This window comes from Acinonyx jubatus, chromosome B4 (genome assembly GCF_027475565.1).
Source record: "Acinonyx jubatus isolate Ajub_Pintada_27869175 chromosome B4, VMU_Ajub_asm_v1.0, whole genome shotgun sequence".
Classification (NCBI taxonomy): Eukaryota; Metazoa; Chordata; class Mammalia; order Carnivora; family Felidae; genus Acinonyx; species Acinonyx jubatus.
In genome coordinates this window covers 61,018,524-61,039,189 of record NC_069387.1, presented here as the reverse complement: position 1 = coordinate 61,039,189, position 20,666 = coordinate 61,018,524, and the positions used below count along the sequence as shown (strand labels likewise).

The following is a 20,666-nucleotide window of genomic DNA, read 5'->3' as shown; positions in this document are numbered from 1 at the left end:
TTTACTGATCATGACCTATGCCAATAAATTGACAGTCTCTAGATAGAAAGATATAGATATAGATAAAGATATAGATATAGATACAGATATAGATATAGATATAGACATAGACAGATATATTATTCAGAAATGGGCAGTTAGGCCTTTATGAAGGGTTAACTCTGAATTAAGGCTGATGCTTTCCCTGTACAATTCTCTCCATCAGATCTTATTCTGTGTCAGAAGCACAGCAAACCACAAACAACATTCATTCTTTTTCTGATAATGTACAATGAATTCTATTAAAGAGCAACAAAGATTTTAGGCATTTATCTTTAAAATAATGATACTTAGAGATCTAAAAAAATACTTCATGTCTATATTAAACTATGTGTTGTAGCTATATAATATCAGAAGAAACATAACAGGTTTTGTACAACAAAGTGCAAGCTATCAGAAAGACACAGTCCATCAAAGCTGCGTTTGGGACAAGTTCCTAGCTCTAATCATTTAATATCAATCACTATAACAGAGAAAAAGAGGCACTCTGTTCTCTCCTCCAGTTTCTATGCTATTTAAACAAATAGTAACTCCATTTTAAACTCTCTTTTACAATGTTAATTGATATGAACTATCCAGTCAAATCACCTATGTTTTACATGCTTTTCACAGTGTTTACTGGAATGTTAAATCCACTCTCGGTTCATTTTACTGTGGCCAGGCATGGAATATATTTCAAATTATTAAGGTTCCTGTTACACCATCTGACCTCTGCTGTCTAGTTCTAAATGTGAACCATTATTTCATAATTTATAAGCCAACCCAATTTACTACTAACCTGCCTCATATCCAGGGCAAACACCAATGTCCATCTATCAATCAAAAATGAAGGTGTAATAAAGATGTGGGGCTAAGGAGAAGGAAGATAGGAGAATTCCCAAGTCTGGATTCTTGCCTGTCTTCTAAGGGCCTGCCTCCATTTACCACGTTCTATTTTGTATATTTGTGTACACGGGTTTTCTGCTGTACAAGAGTTGAAGTTCTTCAAGGGCAAAGACCTTAGCCATCCTTTTGTGCTTTATATATTCTAACCGAATGAATAAATTCTGTCAGATCCTGTCTCTAGCTACTGCATTTGTGTTCATCTGTGATCTCATGTCAGAGCCTTGAGCTCTTTGAGGGAGGGGAAGGTAGATTAACTTTTTATCCCTACTGCCTAATAAACTCTACATGGCCCATCAATGTTATTTAAGCGAATGAATCAATGAACAAATGAATGGATAAAACATGTGTGGTCAAGTGCACCCCAGTGGTGGCTGGATGCTAAGCCATGTCTCTTGTTTCTGAAATCCTTGTCTCCAGGGACTCTGCCACACAAAAGGCAAGAAGCTCAGCCCGTCACATTGACATGGATGGTCTCCAAAAGTCTGTGTGAACCAACTGGCTTGGAATATACATCTGTGAAATCACTTGAATAACTGTAACATTTTTAAATGTTCAAACTTGGTACCACTTCACACGGATGTTAATAAGAAGCTACTTCGAGTCATGGTTCCTGTTCACTGAACACTGCTTTAAAATTCCACTTGATGTGTCCATTCGCACTTCCTTTCCAGAATTCAGGATTTGGGGGGTACAAGGAACCAAAATAGTCATGCTTGATTTTGCCTGTCATTGTATATTCTGTGACCAATCATTTGATTATTTTTGGCTCAATCAGATGTTAGGAGTTTTGGTGAAAAAAAAGAACACACAGAAATACCTAAATTACATAGCAGGCAAGGTGACACCTATTATTTTCATAATAGCTACTTGATCTAAGTTGGGAAATTCATTCATTCACTCACTCACTCACTCACTCACTCATTCATTCATTCAGCTGCTGACTAAGTATATACTATGTTTCAGGCATTGTGCTAGATCCTGGGGATACAATGAGGAACAGACACCTACCTGTTCAGGATAAGGTGCCTTGTCTCTCATCACATGAGAGTTCTGGTTATAGAATTTCTAACACCTGCTAGAGGCTTTATGCTCATTTGTATCCCCAGAATACATCCTAAACTCAGGATGCATTTAAAGACCTATTAAGACCCCAGAGTTACTTTTGGGCTTGGACAGTTACTAGAAGTGAAATGAATGGGATAGACAATTTCAGATTCTTCTCACGACTCCACCGGTGTTTTGCCTACAACTGATAAGCCATTCTGACTCTGACCTAATTCCACAGGGAAGTACCTAGTTATGCCAGCACAATCTGACTTCTCCCACATCCACTCAGTTCTGATCCAAACTCCAGCAATGATGTGAAGAAAAATTCAGAGACTGTATTTGTATTTATTGAGCATGTGCTACACGGTAACACCATGATGATACAATTGAGAGACTGGATAACTGGGCAATGGCTAGAGCATGTATAAAAACAGAACTTTGACCTACCCCCTGCAGCAGCCTGCCCGGGAACCCAAACCCTTATCTGCAATAAACCAACCAGAAAGCCAACCTGCTATAAATCAGATATGCAGGAACTCAAGTTGGTATCTCTAGTAACAATCCAGGAAGCTGAACTATAATTTTTTTCTGTAACAGCTGGTCCAGAGTAACAACTGGCAGCTTCTCTAATTTCTGTCCCTGTTTCCAACTTAGAGGAAGCCAAGTATGTGCTGCTCACCAACCACACATGATACCCCACTTCTAATGAGCCCACCTACAACTTCTCCAAGCCAACAGCCCCCAGTCAGGACACACATAAAGCCTTCTTCTTCCCCTTTTCCACTCTAAGGCTTTCCAGCTCCTCTGCCTGTTTCTGCAAGTGACCGGGGCTAACTCCCTTGCTACAACAAGCTCTCAGAATAAATTTTGCTTGTTCTCATTTGGTTAGTTTTCTTTTATTTCCACACGACCGTTATACTCATCTTATAGATAAGGGAATTTATAGAGATTAACTTTTTTTAAATGGAGCCATCCAAGAGGCAGAGCAGGGTTTTGAACCTGATCTCACTAATTCCAAATTGATTCTGTTAACCATTACCCAAACGTAGAAAAGATAAAAGTAGCTTTTTCTCCACTGTCCTCTGCTACACTTAATTTGCACCTTTGGAATACTTTTGTCTTTTCTTAAAAGAAAGTGATCCGAGTATAATGATATCAGTCTACTGGCCTGGTGGTTAAACAAGAAAGTTCAATTCAGTGCACTATTAAGAGTTTAAGGAGATCTCTAGGGTTGTAATGGTGACTCTAATTCCATATTTCTTTACCATGATTTGAGTATATGAACAGGACTAGAGCCCAGTAGGTGGAGAGACATGGGTTGCTCATGGGGAAATAGTTCTGTGTTGTCACTGACCCATGGGACCACAGAGATGCCCATTTCTGTTGCATCGACTAAATTAGGGCAATTATTGAATGTAAACTTCTATGGAACTTTAAAAGCATTTAAAAATAACATGCTAGCTCCAGAATGCATAATTTTAGCATGTGTAGAGTACCGGGTAAATTTATTAGCATAATGATGTTCAGAAGTCAAGAAGGACAGTTGATTAATGATAATACGATTTTAAGAAAAGTTTTTATTTTAGTTAGTACATGTTATCTGTTATTTTAAGCTACCTAGTTCTAATGGCATAAAGGTGCCAAGGGTAAGGCCTCAAACTTACACAGACTTTCCTCTCCAGTGCACAGATATCCTGAAAATCTGTGTGAATCCTTTTGTGTAACATGAAAAGTTGTGCACTGAAAGGAAGGCACAAAGATATCCAGAGTCATGTCCATGCTGAACTGTCTGACTCAACACTCCAAGAACAGATGTTGCTCCGCCCCCCCCACCTCCATTTGCCCTTTTTCTCTGGCACTGAGTGTATTGACTGAAGTGATTTCTCTGTAGACTCTGGGAAGGAAGAGGAGTTTCCACGCCACTCTGATGCACGCCCCAGGGGGTTCCGCTAACACCCAGCAGCCATTCTCTCAAGAATCAGCCACTCCCTGGGGCAGCTGAGGTACCTTCTCAGGAATGAAAAGCAGAAAGGGCAGACCCCCCCCAAGCTACACATGTCCCGCTGCTGGGACACACAACAAGAAAAAGGAGACTGTTTGCTTTTCACTTCAAATGCTGGCACAGGAAGGAAAGAAAGGATTTTACATTATACATACATATATATATATATTTTTTTTTGAAAAGTAACTCAGAATATAAACATTAAAGGAAACGTTGGGAATATTATCAGGTTGCAGTGAAGTCTGCAAAAACACCTCAGTATGTGAGACTAAAAAAATAAAGGGATTCAGCTGGAGAGACAAGAGGAGGGAGGAGAGCAATCTTAGTTTCCCCCCGCCCCCCCCAAGAGAAGGACAGGAAATACAGTAGTGTATACACATAAACAAAAGCCACAAATTTGCAGATTATCTAGGTGAAATAAATCTACAATTTTAAGAATTTTCTCCTTCATGTTCTTGAGAAAGTATTTTTAGATTTCTGTCAAATATAAAGTAAAAAGTCACAGTAATATTAGAGGAAGAAAAAACAAGATGTGGAGAGATTTGGGGAGATGCATTTTAGCATATGTTTACATACATACTTGAACGTCACCCATTATCTCTGTGCACACACATACACTTATAGATGTAATACATACATAACTTGATCTTTCTTTAGTACAAATTCAAAATGGCATTTGCAAAACTGGCCTGTAAAGATTCAATGAAATTCGTAGCACTTTAGAGAAAGTACACCTTTTGTCTGTGAGTAATGACACAGTTCAGTTATCCTTTCCAACTATATAGGCTCTTACTTCCTCTTCTCATCAAAAAAACAAAAACAAAAGCAAAAACACCATACTGTACAAATATAGTCTCTGCAGATGTTTGAAACCACTGCTCTCTGGTGCATTTTTCTTCACATCAGTGCTGGAATTGGTGTTGGCCTAGATGTTTTTAGAAGTATTTTTAACACGTATAAGCTCTTCTCAATAAAAGCTTACACAGAGAAAAAAATAATGCTAATAAAATGTAAAGTGATAATATTGCACGTAGAGAATTGTAATTCAGAGGAAAAAGAATGGCAGGAACCTTCCCAGGGAGATCTTTTTTTTGTTTTGTTTTGTCTTCAGGAAAGGGAAGTATGGGCACGTTTAATCATGAGAACCATCACCTCTCACCCACTCTACCAGAGAGAGAGAGAGAGAGAAAGAGAGAGATAGGTAAGAAAAAGAAAGAGGAGGAGGAGGAGGAAAGAAGGGAACCGGAGGAAGAGGAATTCCAGAGGGGAGAGAAAGGGCATGAATACATTGGTGGGAGAAGGAATGGGAACCAAAAAAAATCTGTGCTGTGGATAATGAGGCAAGAACAGTTAAGTGAAATTAAAAACAAAGAACAAAAAACTTCCCATTTTGTGCTGTAATCTCTGTTTCCCTATAACTTTAGGAAGGGTCTGCTATATATTTATGTTAGTGGTACTCTTCGTAAAGGGAGCAGTGTCTGGGAAGTGTCTGGAAAGAGCAGCCAGCACAGGTGGTGAGGAATTAGCAGGCAGGTGAAGGATCCCATGGGAGCAGGAATTCAGAATGAGAAATAAGCAGGAGAATGGAAGCCTGACAGGAATCCTTGGAAACTTGGGTGCAAATTCTGACTTCACAGAACCTGGAAAGGGGGGCTAACCTATGCTCTTTGCATGCTAAAGGAAAGGTTGACTCCAGCCAAACACTTGGCGGGGGGGGGATACTTGAAACTGTACTTTGTATAAGCAGTGGTGAAAGTCAATCTTGTGATTCCCTCTTAGAAGCTGGTCTCAGAAGAATATGAACATCTGTCTCCTTGATAATGGAAGAATGATTTTGGAAGCTCTTGGAATGATGGAAGAGTTAAGGCTAGAAAATTGGAGTGGGAGATACAATCTCAAATATAGGATAAAAGTAACATTGGAATTAAGACCAAGATGAACTAATATAGTGAACAAATAATCCCTAAAGTACCTTTCTGTTTAAAAACACAAATAGCTAACTGCCCCTCTTCCATATAAATAATAAATGAAATATTCAAAATACCACAGCAAAACTACTTTGTGTCGTCAAAAAGCATGTCAATGGAGATATATAATAATTACCTATTTGAAAGAATTTTCAAAACCTGAGCTCATAAGTATAAAAGATTTTGCCACGTTTTACATTATAAATATATATTGAAGGATAATATTTTTCTACCTTTGCTTTTTGAAAAGTTATGATATCTTTGGTTATGATGACTAGTAGATATTTGCATGTTGGCCTTCCAGCATCTCTTCTACTGATCAAAACCTCCTTTTGAGGTAGCATCTCTCCCTCCACTCTGGGTAGTCTCTATGAGGCTATCACTCAAGACATTCTGTCCCACTTAGCCAAGGGGTAGAACTTTAACTTTGCATGAAGGCACACATCATTAAAAAATACATGCATATTGATACATAAAAGTTGATTTTTAAATAGGTAAATATAAAATATATAAAAACAAACATATATATATATATATATAGAGAGAGAGAGAGAGAGAGAGTTGATTCATTTAGCGGTGGCATGTTAACTAGATAATCTAGTCAATTAATACCTGTCTTCTTGATACCAAAGTCTCTGATAGCTCTTAGGAAATGGAAAAAGGGCTTTTTGCCCTTTCTAAGGCTGTTTTTTTGTTTGTTTGTTTTTAGCCATTCCTTTGTGTGGCTACTTCGTTTCCTTCCAATACATTTCTTGTTTGTTTCTATTGTTATGGTAGGCAGAATTCTAAGATGATACCCACCCCCATGATACCCCCATGATATGCCACTGTATAACTCCCTCCTCTTGAGAATGGACAGGACTTGTAATTTGCTTCTAACCAATAGAATACAGCAGAGGTGATAGGTTTTCACTGTCATGATTATGTTACCTCAAAAGGCAGAGGTGAAGGGATTTTACAGATGTAATTAAAGTCCCTAGAGGTGCCTGGGTGGCTCAGTCGGTTAAGTGTCCGACTTCGGCTCAGGTCATGATCTCGCACTCCGTGAGTTCGAGCCCCGCTTCGGGCTCTGTGCTGACAGCTCAGAGCCTGGAGCCTGCTTCGGATTCTGTGTCTCCCTCTCTCTCTCTGGCCCTCCCCCCGTTCATGCTCTGTCTCTCTCTGTCTCAAAAATAAATAAACGTTAAAAAAAATTTTTTTTTAAAAGTCCCTAATCAACTGAACAGGGAGATTATCCTTGGTGGACCTGATCCCTTTATATGAATGACTATCTTCGTAAGAAAGAGATCCTTCTCCTGGCTTAGAAGAAACAACCTTCCCTGAATTCTAAAACTGCATGGAAACTGTGAGATAATAATTACATGTTGCTTTAAGCAGGTAAATTGTGGGTAACTCATTACACAATGGATCCAGCTGCCCTTGCTGGTTTCTGTTGCTTTCAGCCAAAGAACTCTGACTGATAAAATGCTGGATTTCTCTGAAAATTCCTTGGCTGAAATCTGTGAGGCATATTTTAATCAATAAGTAACAAAACTGCTTATATTTCTTGGGATTAAAGGTCACAAAACATGTTGTCTTCTGTGTACCTGCAGTTCAATATGAGTAAAACTGTCCCTCTCTCACTATGATCAGCTAACCTAGCTTTATCAAACTTTTTTGTCTCAGGATCTCTTTATACTCTTAAACGTTACTGAGTACCCAAAGAGCTTGCATGTGGTTATATCCACCGATATTTAGTGTATTTGAAAATAAAACTGAGACATTTAAAAAAAATATATATTTACTTATCATTTAAAATGGTAAACCTATTAAATGTTAACAGAAATAACAGATTTTTTTTGAAAAGTGAATATATTTTCTATAATGAAAAAAATCTACATTGAGAGAATTGGCACTGTTTTACATTTTTGCAAACCCTCTTTAATATATGCCTTAGCAACGAGATTTTCATATCTGTTTCTGTATCCAATCTGTTGCATTGTTTTGGTTGAATATATGAAGAAAATCTGGCCTCACACGATATATAGTTGGAAGAGGGAGGAGAACTTTAAAATCCTTCCCAAAATTGTGGATTTTTTTTATATCATACCCAAAACTTGCACATTGTAGTTTCTCAAAGTTTAGTACAATGTGGAATCTACAACCATATAAAATTTTCATATTCTGTTACTTTAAGATCCATTGGTCTTTCTCACTATTTAGATGGATCTTTTAGTTATATGCATAATTTTATAACATCATCCCAATGTCATTGGGAAAAGAATGATTTACTGAGTTATGCAGATCTTCCAAATGTTGACAAATTTTATTATACAATATCGAAAAATCATAGTTGTTAATATGGTCACCAATCTCATCAGAAAAGTCTTCAACTATTGGGAAGCTGTCAAGCTCTTAGTCATTGGCACAAGTCTTCCAAGACTCTAATCTTTATTTGAAAGCTCAAAGTCTGTCATTGGCAAACATACTGAAAGGGCGGGCCTACGCCAGCCAACTCCATCTTGTTCTGTGTCCTTCACCTTGACCACATCTCCTCCCCTTGAGTAACCCCCCCTCACCTGCCTAACAGGACTCGGACCCTTCCCCAGGACCCTTCCCCAGCCAATCGGCTGAGGCCATAGCCATTACCTCACCAACTGCCCCCAGGCCCCAATAAAACCTTTGTCCTTTTGAAACTCGCTCTCTTTCCCTGGTATCTCACCGCTGCGTCGGTGCAGGTAGGGGATTGAGCTGGAGCTAGCTCGGTGCAGGTAGGGGATTGAGCTCGAGCTAGCTCGAATAAAGGCTCTTTGCTTTTGCATCGGACTCAGCTCCCTAGTGGTCTTTGGGGATCACGAATTCTGGGCATAACAATACTGCCAGTTGTTTACCTAAGTGACAGGTTCGCTTAGCTTATTTTGAGGAAATGTCTGCCAAATACCCAGATCTGAATAACCAGAGTTTGTCTAGAAGTCATTCTTGCAGGTAAAATGGTATTTTGTGACAAAATCAACTAGTTCAGTTCACAACCCCATCACACAGGCTCTTCTCTGAGATGCCCAGCCTTCTTTGGTATGCAGAAGTTCTTTAAATATACTTTTTATTTCATCATACAAAATATTAAAGACATGTAAGCAAGGGTTGAAATACAATTATTTTAACTGTTTCTTCAAAGGTATTCTTAAATGAAACTGGTCATTTTATTTAAGCTCTGAGGGCCTGATGACCAAGAACACAATGATTATGAGGACAGGTTGGGGGCACTGCCTTGATTGTGCTGTTTTAACCCACATCACTTTTGCACCATTGGTGCAAATGTCAACATAGTACAAAGGGCAGCTAACATCTTAATATTTTTATAAAACTAGCTTTGAAAGTGTGGATTCCTAAAAGTATCTTGGTGACCACAGGGATCCGCAGACCACACTTTGAGCACCAATTATCTATACTATTATTGAAGCCATATTCCAACCATTTTTGTACTTAGCTCAAGGTGGATTTAATAATACTTTTCAGTTTGACTTTAGAATTCTTTAGGTATTTTCAAGAGGAAAGGAAATGCTGGTGCTGTTCATGAGCACAGAAGTCCTTATCTTTAACTTATTACACAAATGTATTAAGACCAGGCAGGAAAGGGGCCCCTGGGTGGCTCAGTCAGTTAAGCGTCTGACTCTTGATTTCAGCTCAGGTCATGATCGTGTGGTTTGTGGCTTCCAACATTGCGTTGGGCTCTGCACGGACAGTGAGAGGCCTGCTTGGGACTCACTCTCTCTCCCTCTCTCTCTGCCCCTCCTCTGCTCATGCTCTGTCTCCCTCTCAAAAATAAAAAAAAAAAAGCTTTAAAAAAATTAAAACAAGGTAGGAAAAAGAGTTTCTTTATATTTTACATTGGGCTAGTAACTAGCAAGGATTAGAAATACAGCTTTATCAGGACCAATCTAACTAGCTTTAACTTAGCTAAAGCTAAGCTCATTGAGGTCAAAGAATAGGTGTAGTGATGATAACACTAAAGGCTTTGGCTTTTCAATGACAGGTTGTTTTCAGAGAGTGAGATGCTGGAATTCATGATTCTAGAACTGAAGCAGCTGTGAATGGCAGTGTCCATGATGTGGCCATGGGAATAGCTGTCAATGAGGAGTTAACCTAAAGAACACTGGAATTGAATAGGCCAAGGAACAATGGTGGGGATGGGCAGATTTGTTGGGTCATTTACACTGATGTAGCAGAATTTGGAGTGAAGATGTGAATGGTGACTCAGATGCCAAAGCTATGGAAGAGTATGGAGGAATAATCATGATGTGGATAGATGGCAGAGATCTTAGGTAGAACAATAATCAGATGCCATGGCCTACAGAAAAGATGTCTGAAGATATAATGCTTAGACCATAAGAGGATTCTGAACACTCTCAGGACCACAGGAAAGAGAATAAACTACTTGAGATCATTTCTAAAAGGATATTCAAATTTCCGTTAAAGCAAGGAGGTAAAAGATGTAGAGGGCTTCCACAAACATAATGGAGAATAGGTGTGAAGGATGCAGTAGGGAAGAAAAAGCCAGGAGAAGAGAAGAAAGCATGAAGGAGTGTGGATATGAGAATATGAGAGAGAACAGATGCCATGGGAAGTTTGCAATTTGGATATTACCCAAGGGTGGAAAGGATGAGACCAGCTTGAAGCTAGCTCAGGGTCAGTGTATATCTCTGGAGTGCTAGAAGCTTGAACGTGCATAGGCTGAGGTCTTTGCTCTAGTTTTCAAGGAGAAAGTTAGTGAGAGAATGTATTTAAAGAAATCTTAGCCTAGAACTGCAAACAGTTAGATCAATCCTGGGGCTCTTGCCTTGTACTGGAAATAGCATTTGTCTCTTCCCAGCGATAAATCGCAAAATCTGATTTCTTGGATTCAGATTCCCAACTCCCTTGAAATGTTCTCTTTTTCAGCAACATAGGCCACAATATCATACCCATCTCTTCTCTGAACTTTTGGAAATTGACATTCACAAAGTTTCAGGGTATTCCCATGGTTCTCATGAACGCTGTTCTGTTGCTACACTTGTACAATGTCTCCTATTGAACTGAGAGGTCGTTGATGGAGAGGGTTGTTTCTTTTAAATCTCTGTATCCCCAGCAGTTTGATCTGTGCCTGGCAGATGACAGGCACACAGTGTGTGTTTGTTGAACGAATGAAACCATACAAATAAATCTACTTAAATCTGTACCCATCCTTTCCAATAAGGAAAAAAGCTGCCTCTTTTCGTATCCAGGGCTCATTCCTCTACTTGGGTTTGGATTCTGTTTTCTTCTATATTCTTTGAGAGGTATATGATTGATGATCCCTTTCCTCTCCTGCATATCAATCAGCCTCATTCAAAACTCTCCTTCCTTTTAAGCTTTGGAATCATGTCTCTTTAAAAAAATTTTTTTTATTTTACATTTATTTATTTTTAAGAGACAGAGACAGAGCACAAGAGGGGGAGGGCCAGAGAGAAAATGAGACACAGAATCTGAAGCAGGCTCCAGGCTCTGAGCTGTCAGCACAGAGCCCAATAGGGGGCTTGAACCCATGAACCGTGAGACATGATCTGAGCCGAAGTTGGACACTTAACAGATTGAGTCACCAAGGCACCCCTGGAATCATCTCTCTTAAATTTACTCTCTTGTGCCTAGACCTTGCCCCTGAACTTCAGACTATGGCGCATGCTTACTTGACATGTCCACTTGTATATTATAGACACCTTAATCTTAAGATCTTTTCCCCAAAGAATAGTTCTCATTCCAGTTTTCCCTGTATTCTTGAATGAAATCACTGTCCACTCTATTGTTCAAGTCTGAAAGCCAAGAGTCACCTTTGGCACTTCCTTCTCTGTCACCTCCATATCTACCCACCACTTCCTAACAGTCACCTCCTGAATTCATCTAATTGCCTGCCTTTCCACACCTACCACTACCACATGACTTAAGCTACCACATCTTGTCTGGACTGTTGTGTTTACTAATAAGTTTTCTGCATCCATTCTCATCCACATCAATACCCAACTCCAATCTCTTTGCCACACTGCAGCCAGTTCCCATTTGGCAATGACAATCTGATAGCCTGAAATATCCCTTAAAACCTCATGTCTTCCCATTGTTTTGAGGATAATGGCTGAAATCTCCAAGGTCTGATGTGGTTTGGCACAAGCCTACTCTCTCTAGCACATTAGACAACATGTTCTCCTGTGCTTGCTTTGCTCAGACAAGGTGTTAATCAAACATGCAAGCCTCTCCTTAGGCTTGGCACATGTCTAAGAGGTAAGTTAACCTACCACAGAACAAGCTCCTAAACCACCTCCCCCACCTTGCTCCTTTTAAAACTTTCCCCATCTTAGCAAATAAAGCCTTGAGTTTTTGTGTTGCTCAGTGCAGAGATCCTGAGGCCATCCTTGACTCTTTTTCTCATGCTCTATCTCTACTTCTCAGCAAAGCCCATCAACTATCTGCCAAGTATATTCAGGATCTGGCCACTTCCCACTATCTTTGCTTGTACCAAATTGGCCCAAACCATTAAGGTAACAACCTCTAAATGGTTCTTGCTGCCCTCATCTTTGGTCCACTAATAGTCTATTCTCTATGTATTAGCTCAAGTGATCCTTCCCAAAGGCAAGTCAGGTCTATCAGTTCTATGCTAAAATTTTCCAATGCAGTCCTCACATAAAAGGGACTGAATCACTTGACTCTACTACCACGGCCTCCAGTCTCCCCCAGTACACACTCAGACATGGTCTCATGTGTCCCTAGAACATCCCAGGATTCTCTACTCCAGGCTTCACCTCTCATTTTGCTCAGATATGCCTCTGCCGCTCACAGCTGCATGACCTGCTGCCTCCCTTTCATGTCTCAGCTGAAAGGTGACTTACTAGGGGGACCTTCCCCCAACTGCCCCCTGTAAAACACCCACCTCACCTCCACACCCTGTATGCCTTATTCAGCTTATTCTTTATTTTTCTTCACAGCACTTATAACCACTTGACAGCATTTATTTATTTGGTCATTTGTTCATAGTCTGTTTCCTTCCTCAACCAAAATGTAAGCCCCACAAGGGCAGGGAATTCATTTTGTTCACTGCTCTGCCCTCAGCAGCCAGAACAGTGTTGGACACATAGAATGACGGCGTGATGAATGTTGTCCTCTTTACTGGCATGCTTTCCAGCCCATCTTGGTCTTGTCAACTCCTAGTCACCCTTCAGATAGCAGTTAAATCATCATTTCTACTGAGAAGCTTTAGCTGACCCTCCATATTTGGTTTGATCTGTATTTATGTTCTTTCCATGTACTTTTCTCTGTTGGCTCTTATCACAGTTGTAACTTTATGCTGCTGTTGATGATGTATTGAATAAAATTGCTCCCCCCGCTAGACTCTAAACTCCATGAGGACAGGAACACTATCTGCCTTTGCTCAATACTCACTTTTGGATTTAGGGGAGAGCCCAGCACTTAGTAGGCACTCAACAGATTTCTTGACTGAATCAAAAAACAAAGGGAAATGGTCTTTAAAAAAAAAAAACTTTGACACTTTTACTTCGCCAACCAACTTCCTTTTGCTGCTCAGAACTACTTTATTTGTCATTGTATTTTCTCTAAATTGAAAGATGAAACTGTCAGCAGGTACATCCTGAATGGAAAGTGGGATTGCCGGAATAGTGATGCCCATGTGGACTGCCCACAGAGCTCGTTTACAAATCCAATTCCCAAGCCTCACACCTGAGTCTGTCAGGGGGATCTATTAAAAAAATACCAGCTACCTTGCAGGAACCTCAGACTTTCTCTGATTTTGTTTCTCCATCATGAGAAGAATTAGAAATGGAGTACAAAATACATCAATTGCCAGACCACAGGTAAGCTGCGGATGGAAGGTCACCACACCACAGTCAGCGGGGAAGACCGGCTTTAGAAACACACCCGCTCGTGGGTGGATGTGCTTTTAAAAACAACCACTGTTGACCTAATGGCAAAGAGTGTCAAAACGGAGCAACTACAGAAAGAACATTGCTGAGTTTCTGCAAATAAAACAAAAAAAAAAATCTTAATAGTCTCGGTTTTCCTCTGCCCCAAAGACACGCTTTCATGAGTTTCACCCTAAGTTGCTGCAGATGCCAGTCAGGATAGGCACACTTTGGGGAAGATCAAGATTTTCTGTGAGAATATGATGGAAACAAAATTGGAATGAATTACTCCAAAAACAATCAATGTTATAGCAAGTTTCTCAAATGAAGGTGCTTGGTAGTACAATACTTAAAAATAATAACTTGCTTAACATTTAAACCTTTAAAGAAGATGTAACCCTATGCGAGAAAGTGTCATTTTTCAGAAAACAGAGACATCACTCTAATGTTTCACAATAAAAAAACTGGCAATTTTTTTTTGTTTAATTTGGAAATAAAACAACCTATATCAAAGGTAGGACTCTTAGAATATTTTGCTGAGGAAAAGGTAGATTCGGTTAGTAAAGGTAGTGAGGCTACCTTTAAAAAGTGAGTTTTTTAAAAACTCACTCTTTAAAAGAAAACAAAATGGAAGCCAATTTTATAGACCTTAGCAAAGTGCCAATGCAATATACATAGTTTGTGGTTATTATTCTGTCCTGATGTTAGGTCTAGAACAGGGCAGGTGTTAATTGCTCTGGAAAACAAAATGCAACATAAAAATTCTTAGGAAAAACATTTTTTTTCCTGCAGTCAAGATATGTTTTTTTTGTTTTGTTTTGTTTTTTATGTTTCCTTCGCTGATGCTAAAATTTCCTACTTCATACTGTTCTTGAAAAATTGATTCCTTAATAATTTGCCCAGATAAAACTGCTTGGAGACAACCAGTTGTAATATGCCCATATAAAAGGCAAAATGGCAAAAGGGATGATGCAGATAGTCTTGAGGCAAACGCTATAAATACAGAGTATCTACTCAATAGAGAAACAAATTATAAAAGAAAAGGGACCTACTTTCTACACATATTTTCAAATTGCCCATTCATTGTTCATTAACCCTAAAATAGATGAAAGCGAGAAATTCATGTTAATTGTTCAGAGTCAAACAGATAATATGAAACCACTCTATCAAGGATAATGGATAAGCCATAACTGATTGTATTGATTTTGTTTTACTTCAGAGATCTTCATTATAATGTTTCTATTTTCTTTAATTTAAATTCCCTTCTCAAAATTTTCCAATAAGTTATTTTAAATGTTGCCAATAAAAATGCCCTGAACAAAATGTTTACCTAGCTCTTAGCAACCAAGGAGCCAAATCCGTTGACAAGCACCAGAAGTCAGAAATATAACAATCACAGTACAGAGGGCAGAAATCAGGGCACCTCTAGACTGTAAGGGATCTCTCACTTCACCAAGGTAGAAAATATTACCTCCTTTTAAAGAAGGAAAGTGACATTTGCTTTGAGTTTTATTTTCTAATCATATTTTTAGGGGCACCTGGGTAGCACAGTCAGTTACACGTCCTACTTCGGCTTAGGTCATGATCTTGCCATCTGTTGAGTTCGAGCCCCGCATCAGGCTCTGTGCTGACAGCTCAGAGCCTGGAGCCTGCTTTGGATTCTGTGTCTCCCTCTCTCCCTGCACCTCCCCTGCTCACATTCCATCTCTCTCTCTCTTAAAAAATAAAATAAACACTAAAAAATTTTTTTTTAAAAATCTGTTGATGGAATTCAGAGCCTCCACATATGGGCTCTAAACCAGGATGGGATTAGGATTAAAATGATTTCGAGGTGGGATGAAAAACCGCGTGAAAATTAGATATATATCCAAACTTTCTGATAAGATGGGCAGAAAATACGTTCCTACTCTACAGTACTACATCAAAAATGATTTGGGATGGTTTAGAATTTCATTTTAAAAGAAACTCACCATCATAAATAGGTTTGTGTTTCTAAAATAGCTTGAAAAGGAGACTTACAATTTAAGCCTTTTACTAGAACAAAATTTGTATGTGAACTTTTGCTAATTAACTCCTTATAGCTACTCTAGTGACAAAGACCTTGTCCCCATGTTTTGTGAGCATTCACTATGAGAAGTGAAAAGAGCAATAGCTTAAATCTTAAGACGATCTGCAGATCCTATGTGATGAAATTGATAGCAGAAATTACAGCCAGTATAGAGGCTTGACTATGGGTTTGGGGAACAAGACTTCTAACTTTCCTTTCTCTCAATAACTTTACTCTGAGTCAAGTTAACTCATGGAGGAAACTACATAATCAAACCAGAATAATATCTAACTTCTGTTAAAATAATTAAACAAGGAGGTCATTAGACTGAGGTGGCTTTAATGCCTCAGTAGCCTATCTAAGCAAACCAAACCTAAGCCTGTAATGCCTCAACGTTAAGAAATTGAAACTTAAGGACAACCAATTACAAGTTGCCAGCTAGGCTTTCCCAATTAATGCAACTGCTTAAGCTATAGCCAATCAAATAATTTCCTTGCTTTGCTTCTGGCTTAGCACAGCCCAAATTGATTTTTGCTCAAATAAGCTCCTAAAATGTTTACTATGCCTCAGTTTATCGCTTAACACTTAGTGCAAATATCATCCAACAAAAGAAATAAAATGATCACTAACATTTATTCAGCACTATGTTGCAGACAAATATCCTGTGTGTTATATATTTATTTTCTCATCTAAACCTTACAATAACACCATGAGGAAACAAATGACAACTTTCTGCCCAGGACCTTAAGTAGTTTGTGTAAGTCTGACAAGCTGAGGGAGGAAGAGTGGGAATCTGTACCTGGGAACTCTGTGCCCAGAATCTGTTTCCTTCTACATGAAACCAGTAAGATAACTGTGGCTAAGTGTTTTCTAGGGTAGAGGGCACGCACCTTCACCTCCACATGTTATTTAGTTTAGAAATCAGCTGTAATCATTTTTGGAGCTGAAACAAGGTGAGGCCCTGAGAGGCCCGAAGACATACTAGTTGACAACTGTTGAGCAAAGCTCTGGCAGCTCCCCTCCTGGGAGAACGTCATTGCCCTCGTTGGCCACCCATTTCCAAATTTCCACATCCGCAGTTGTCCTATGGGCTTATCAGGTAGCCAGAAAGTCCAGGAACCTAGATGAGTTCTGATCCTTCCTTGAGGTACCCCCCCTCCCACTGAAATTATTATTATAGAGCATTCCAAGAGCCTCTTCATCCAATTTTCCCACTGGGAAAATTATATGCCAATTGTTCAGAGCATAATGTATCTAGAGCTATCCTACCCGACCATAAACTTCGATCCATAGTAATAAAAATAACAACATCAGTAGTTAAGACTGTGGGTATCAAACCTTCTGCTAAGGGCTTCATATGTATGATCTCATTTAAGCCAGTAACTCCACTACAAGGCAGGCATAATTATTACAGATGGGAGTACTGAGGCTCATAGAAGGTAAATAACTTGCCCAAATGTTTTTAATATACGAAGTTAACTAGTTACTTGTTAATTCGCATTGTTTTTATGTACCTATGCTCAAAAAAGAACATGAGGCAATTAAGTACTCACTTGGTGACCCTTCTGTTGATGGAATCCTACATCTTTCGTAATGTGGCATTAATTCCACTTTGCAATTTCAATATACTATTAATAACTTGTAAAAGCACTGCTTAAGTGTAACAAATCACTACTTCGGTATGTATATGGTTTGAACATGTTCCATGGAGAAGCCAGGTGAAGCAAAAAAGGGAGTGAAGTGTTTATGAAATGAAGGTTTCATTGCAATTCCCTCATACCCAACCAGAATAGAACAGTCAGCCTTCTGCACTTGGGCGTTGACTATTTAACAAAACACACACACACACACACACACACACACACACACACACACACACACACATATCTATTGTTAGGCATGAGCTCTGAATGAATAATCTCTGAGTATGAAAATTAAATTCTGGTTTTTAATTGATTTTTCCAGGCAAATTTAATAAAATGATCAAATACAATAGAAGTCTCGTATTCTTCCCTGGAGCTCTCAAGTTCCTTTTCGACTATAATCTATGTTTGAATCCCACACAAAAATCCTTAGACTTTAAATCTGCACCAGATGTGCCAAAGTGACGCTTGGTAATGCACAGAGTCAGGGCAGAACTGAGTTTCAGACTGGCGACAGCCATTTCCAACCCACACAACCCCTTCCCTGTCTCCACAGAAAGTTCAGCATTTCATGTCACGCAGTCATAGTGAAAACCATTTTTTCTTCATTCAAACATTTAAATAACTTGCAACAATCATTTGGCTTGTACTTCACAGCCCAAAGTAAACCAAGCATTCATTTTTAACTAACGGAGAACATTGCAGATTTATTGATTCTACTTCACAGGAAATAAGTCATTGATTTCTGAGGTTAGATGAGTTCTGCTAAGCTAAGGTGGAGACCAAGCAAAAGTGAAAATGAGGTAAAAAGACCAGGCTCTCACCTCAAGAATCATTTAGTTGTCACTCCTACTATTAGCTTTAGCAACATCTGGGACTTAATTCATTGATTGTTTTTCTCTTACCTTCTCGTCCTATTTCTCCCGCTTCAGGTTGGTTTCCTTAGGACCAGAAGAAGGTATGAGTAATTGCTGAGCAGGGAAGATGGCAGAAAAATTTAAACCGGGTCTAAAGAGCAATGGAAGGGGCTCCCATAGCATCTCACGACCAGCAGCCTTAGATCAGGGGAGTGCTGGGACCTCAGGAAGAAAGGCTCACTGCACTATTATATCCAGGTACCTGAGGTCCAGCTCATCCCAAGCTGACAGTGGGAGATTCTGTGGGCTGGGCTTCCATGGATGTCTGCAACCACCCGTATGTTATGAAATGCAGACAATGCCTTCTGTCCTAAAATGTTGCCATTGCAACCCTTGTAAGCCAGAGTTTGAGAAACTTAACTTGGTTATCTCACTGATGATCAGAAACTGAACATGATCTTGTAATTCATTCAATCATTTCTTTATCCAGCAATTAAAATTAGTGATGACTTGTTATGTTTTAAGCACTATAAAGCGTTCTGAATGTGAACAGTGCACCAAAACCTATGGACGCCCACAAATATATATCCATCAACTTCCCTTTTACCTGTGTCCCAGTTTTATGCACTTGCTTGGGGATATGGAGAGAGAGAGAGGTTTTATACAAGTTGGAATGCACAGCAGTTAAGAGAACCATCTCAAGGTCATGTTGTTTGGGTTCTAATCACAACCCTCACATATTTTAATTAAGTAACTTTGGGCCAGTTTTGTAACTGCTATGTGCTTCAGTTTCCCTGTCTCTCATCCTGTGATAATAATAGTACCTCCCTCAGAAGGTTGTAGTGAGGATTAAAAACATTAATTTATAAACATAACAAAAAAAAAAAAGCAGTGCCTGGGTGGCTCAGTCCATTGGGCCTCCGACTTTGGCTCAGGTCATGATCTCGTGGTTCACGGTGTGAGCCCCGTGTCAGGCTCTGTGCTGATAGCTCAGAGCCTGGAGCCTGCTTTGGATTTTGTGTCTCCCTCTCTCTGTCTCTCCCCCCTCACTCTCTGTCTCTCTCTCCTTCAAAAATAAATAAACATCAAAAAAAAATTTTAAGTATTAATTTATATAAGTGATTCAGGGCAGAGCCTGGCAAAGAGTAAGCACAATGTAAATATTACAAATATTTTCATTATCCTCTGAGGCTGATCAGATTTCCTAGATTTCCTTCGGAACAAATTGTCAGTGTGTGTGCAGTTCTATTAAAAGATTTTGTTCTGAGGAGAAGAGCTGGTGTCACTCATTTATACTAGCATTATGAATCATGGTGGAGAATATTTTCCAGAGCTACAGGAGAACTAGTACAGTACCTCTAGCATTCTAAATTCGGCCTTATTAGTGGGTAAATCTAAACTTAGAAACATTGTGGTGACAAAGAATCTCTACTTAACTGAACTTTAGTCAGGCTCCTCTGAGCCCCTTTCTTCATCCAGGTCTTGACCTCGACCTGTTGAAGCCAGTTTCAGAAAAAAACAAATTCTGCTAAATCAGGGAATCTTCCCCACACTTGATCCAATCAAGCTCTTCTTCCACCTTCCATAGTGAACCAAGTTCTTCTCCCCTCCCCCACCTTTATATCCAAGCAAGTTTGGCATTAATTTGCCATCCTCTGCCTCATCCTCTCTGCCAGTTAGAAATCCCTACTTGCCCCTATTTGTATTCAGAGTTATGTTAAATCTCGCTCCCAATTGCAATAGTCTTGGCTCCTATTGCCAATAGTCTTGAATAAAGTCTTCCTTGCAATTCTCAACAAGTGTCAGGATGATTTCTTTTAACAGTGCAAATAATCAAATATCACTATCATTGAGATATGATTAAGTCTTTACATACGCCAGTGGGAAAAAGTTCAAATAGACTGGAAGAGTTTGTGAAGCTTGTAGACAGCCTTTCCTATGATAGTAGTGTGATAAAGGTGAAGAGGGTCAGATCATAAAAGCAAGTAGAGATAAGATAAATTACTTCCCAGACATCATCTGTAGTTGTTTTTTCCATTTAAAATAAGAGAATTACTTGTGTTAACCTCAAAACAAACTCACTTTCTAACACGGGTGGAATAAGGATATAACATTTTTAGGCATATAGCATCATGCCTGACTGCAGGATTAAACAGGGGAGAAAACTGGCTGCGGGATAGACCATTTATCAGGAAATAAGGTGTCAAAAAATTGATACATTGGAAGGACAAAAAAATAAATTGAATAGATGGGGTATTTTATTTTAGTTTTTAGTTTTTTG

At 39.2% G+C, this 20,666-nt stretch overlaps 1 protein-coding gene across 3 annotated transcripts in view; it reads right to left on the bottom strand.

Moving 5' to 3' along the window:
• FAR2 (fatty acyl-CoA reductase 2) overlaps positions 1-20,666 on the bottom strand; it is a 152,781-nt gene that overhangs the window by 63,946 nt on the left and 68,169 nt on the right. The window contains exon 1 of one of the 3 annotated variants that reach the window (XM_027035831.2): positions 18,434-19,125. The exons of the other annotated variants lie outside the window; for them this stretch is intronic. The gene's annotated coding sequence lies outside the window, so the exon portion shown is untranslated. Of the gene's footprint in view, positions 1-18,433; positions 19,126-20,666 lie in introns of those variants that run through there. 3 annotated transcript variants of the gene reach the window in all.